Genomic DNA, 4,436 nt, shown 5'->3' on the forward strand with positions numbered 1-4,436 from the left:
AAAACTCCCCCTACTCTACGCACCAGCCATTCCACTGCGAGGCAACCCTATGATGCCCTGCTTGCGAGAGGGGGGTGGCGTCCTTACACTTCGGGGGCAAACCCTACACACTTTTGCTGACCTCTACCCAAACGGTGCATTTAGGGACCTGGGTTTACCCGAGGAGGGACAACCTGAGTCATTCTCTGACCTATTCCTGTACCATTCACTCAAGGCGTCCTGTAAAGCTTTATGGCCCCAGTTCCCAGAGGAAACACCGCAACTCCTAGCGCTTCAAAACTTGCTTTCGAGACCATCCCCTAAGAAGCTTGTGTCTCGATTGTATAACTGCATGCAAGATCAATTCCCCATTACTGTGCCTACTTCTATACATGCCTGGAGTGCTGACTTGGAGGTGCCCCTATCAGAGGAGCAGTGGGAGTTCTGTTGCAGGCAACTCACGACACTATCACCCAATTACAGGTTGAGATTGGTACACTTGGAATTTTTGCACAGGTACTACCGCACACCAATGTCACTTCACCGCATGGGCCTCAGGGATGACTCTACATGTTGGAAGTGCGGTTGCGTTGATGCCACTTTCCTGCATGTGGCGTGGAGCTGCCCTAAACTAGAAGAGTATTGGTCAAACACCTTCACTGCCATTAATCAGATACTTCACAGAACCGATGCGCCGTCTCCACTCCTGGGGCTACAGGGATGTGTTCAAGACACCTTACCCAAACATAGGAAATTACATGCGCTACTGCTCCTTTATGCCAAGAGACAGGTGGCGGTGCACTGGGGTCGTCATGCATTGCCTACATTTACTGCATGGGTGAAGGATGTGACATACGGCAACACACAGCTCGAGCACTACTGGGAAACGATGCCTACCGCTTCCCGACCTAGGGACATCTGGGAGCCTTTCACACAATGGTCGCAGGAGCGTGCGGCCTCCCCTGACTCCGTGCAGTCGCTGCCAGGAGAAGTGTCTGATGATATGGGTTGACACCTCCTGTCACGTATTTGTGCTCTCCTGCAGTGGTATGTCCTGAAGCGTAACTGTTCTCCACGGGTGCATGCGGGAGGTAGTGGAGCCTTGATTGTGTCTTTGTGCCTGTGACTCTAATTGCTTAGCTGTATCTATACCATGGCCTGATGGCCCCCAACTGTGTTTCCGCTCCTCCCCTTCTTTTAAACCGCCATGGTCTGCCTTTCGGACGTGGTCTCTGCTGCTGCCTGCGCATTCGATGTATGCCGCCTTGGCCGGTGACATTGATCCTCCAACACCGTATACATTCTGCCCGTTGGATACTCTTCCTCTGCACCAGAGTTGGTTTTCTGTTTTTGGGGGGGGGGGGAAAGGGTTTGTAGACATTGCTTGATTTGCTCCATTTGCCTTCTTTTTGACCTGTAGTGCCTATATACTTGTACTGCTGCTTCACTTTTCCACCTCCTCCGATGGTATGTTGCATGTCTATTAACCCGAGAAAATGTAAGACACATTGCTCTACTGCTATTGCATATGCTCACTGTCTACGTTTCTAAACCGTGACTAATGTTATTGCATTTATGTAAGGGTTGCCACGACACCTAGTTCATGATGTCATGTGATATGATAGTAAGCATGGGCGGAAAATCCGTTTCGCTCGCGGATTTTGCGGATTTTCGGTAAATTCGCAATCCGCGAGATTTGCGAATCTCCCGCAAAATCCGCAAATCCGCGAGCAGCGGATTTTGCTCGCACTGTTCGCACTGTTCGCGTGAGTTCGCGCCCCGCGAATAAGTGCAAAATTGCAGAAATACGATCTTAGCAAAACTGAAACTACTTACCAGGTTCAAAAGTTCAGGCTCATCATTAGTAGCCATTTCCTGTAGTGCTTCCTGAGGGGCCCCTCCAGAGTTCAGTTGCCAGTTGAAACTATTATGTGACCCTGCTCTGAACCTCAGAATAGTTACACATATGCCACAAAGGTCCTGAATTACAGCTAAGGGAGACAAGCAGGAGCCAGGCTGGAAGTTCAAATCCATTAATCAGCCCCTAATTCATTATTGTCAGTTGGGGCAGGGCAGGTGTTGTAACTCATTTTGCAACAATGAAAGCACTTAGCAAGTGCAAAAGATCACTAATCAGGAAGCACTAAGGAAGCAGGTGCCAGCTAAAAAAATATTCTGTGACACATTAATCAGCCCCAAATTAATTCAGGTCACTTGAGGCAGGGAAGGTGTGCTTGGGTTGCCACAATAATGTACACTGACTGGACAACCAGAGGGTGCTGTGATGAAACAGAGGGTGGCATGGGTGGGCCAGAGGGTGGCATGAGTAGTCAGAGAGTGGCAGTGGTGACAGAGAGTGGCAGTGATGAAGAAGAGTGTCCCAAACAGGCTGGACACGTAGAAACAACAAGTTCGCGAAACTTGCGACCCGACAGGTAAGTTCGCAATTTGCGAAATTGTACAAAACCCTCGCGAACTGGCAGAAACCTGCGCAAACACAAAAAAAAAATCCGCAAATTCGCGAGAATTCGCGGATTTTGCGGATTGCGAGTTCGCAAATCCGCAAAATTCGCGAACGCGAGATTCGCAAAATTCGCCCATGCTTATATGATAGCGGCCAGCCTCAGGGATGTCGGCGTGACGCTCTGTAATTATGCCAAGCTCCAATAAATGTCTTACACCAAAAAAAAAAAAAAAAACTTTACAAGGGGTACATGACATTTTTTTGTCTCTCCCCTGCTCCATCAACTCCCCCCTTTGGTGTTTTATCACCACAAATCATCTCATCTAAATTTTCCTAAGAACATGTTTCCGGTTCTTCAGTTTAGACTATAGTCCCTCTCTTTGTCCTTTTGAGTTTTATACATTTTCTCTTTAAATTCTTCTAATTCAATTTCTCCCATTTCACGTTCTCTTAGCTTGTCCTTTTCTATAGTCATTTTTATTTGTCTTTCAACTCTTCTTTTTCTAATACAGACAGACCCTAATCTCAATATTAATGCTATCATTATTACTATTGTTACTGATATTAGTATCTTTCCCACTTATGAGCTACCTATTTCTACAAGCCATTTCTTTACAGCAGAAAAACTCTTACCAAGTTGCTCAAGAACACCATCAACCTCCAGTGGAGTAATTTCTTTATGTAATTCAGTAATATTTCTGATGTATCTTCGATTGTTCTGACTTTTGTCAGGAATGTACATACAACAATGTTGCACTTTCAATATTCCACAAACTCCCACTTTTTTGCCAATAGCATATATCAAGAGCAAGTTGATTTTGCATCACCATAGCTCTCATGGCGACCATTTCGGTATTTACCATTAAAAAGCCACCGGCAGTATTTGTTGATGAACGATCTACTATCGCTGATAACTTTCAAATTTTGTTTGCATTAAATGATATACCCACTGCTGGTATCAATGCTCTATACATTTCACCTATTATCTCTATGAAACTTTTTCTTCTTCTACGTGTTAATGGCGTACCTATCTCATGAATTCCATTAGTTCCTCTGTCTACATGAAATATTTTTGGAAAGACCAGACCCACATAACATGTTCCATACCAGTGATCTGGCAATCTATATTAAGCTTTGTTTCCACATATAAAATACATTCCAGGAAAACCAGGATAATTTTCCCCTTCAAATACCCATCCCCCTATAATTCTGTATTTGTCTTTACAATCACTTGCTCCCACAAAATAATTATCATACACAGCATAATCTCTACAAATACACAGTTGTCCTTGCTGAGGAACATCTAATCCCAATGCAATATTAGTGTCACTTTTTACATAATTCTCTTCATTACATTTCCATGGGGGTGTTTTCATTTTACTTGCAGTTGCTTTTCTTTGGCATACAATTCTTCGGTCCTCTGCCATTTCTAAAAATACTTTCTCCTCCCTTTTTAACTTACATGTTAAATTATTTCTAACAGCATACTCTATAGTCAGTTCTTTTGTTTCCAAGAAAAATTCACCTAAAACGTTAGGAGGCTTCACTTTGTTTAGTCCATGTATTACAGGAACTTTGGCAAAGATATCATCTACATCAGAATAATAATATTCTAATTTGCCTGTTTTATAAAATAAACTAGCTATTACACCACAAGTCATTCCATAAGTCAAAAGAAGATGATGATATGTGACACCTTCTGCTACTGATGCAGGTAACTGCATACAAACATAGCAATCACGAACATCCATCATACAACAGTTTTGAAAATGGGGTGCTTACCAAGGTGGAAGAACATGGCGGCCGGCACGTAGCGGGCCGTGGAGCACCTGAAAGACGGGAGCAAGAGAAGTAATGCGCTGAACATCTAGACGCCGTTTTTCTCCCTGGGAACGAACCAGGATTACGGGCGGCAGTTAATGTCACTTACGAGGAAGGAGTAGATGCGATTGTCCAATTTGGGCTAAGTCTTGTTAGGGGTTTGCTTGTGCTG

At 44.3% G+C, this 4,436-nt stretch overlaps 1 pseudogene; it reads right to left on the minus strand.

The window, feature by feature from the left end:
- Window positions 1-2,798: 2,798 nt before the first annotated feature.
- LOC147717917 (uncharacterized) lies at window positions 2,799-4,194 on the minus strand (annotated as a pseudogene).
- Window positions 4,195-4,436: the final 242 nt, after the last annotated feature.

The sequence above is a fragment of the Lissotriton vulgaris genome, chromosome 5 (genome assembly GCF_964263255.1).
Source record: "Lissotriton vulgaris chromosome 5, aLisVul1.2, whole genome shotgun sequence".
In the NCBI taxonomy this organism is placed as follows: domain Eukaryota; kingdom Metazoa; phylum Chordata; class Amphibia; order Caudata; family Salamandridae; genus Lissotriton; species Lissotriton vulgaris.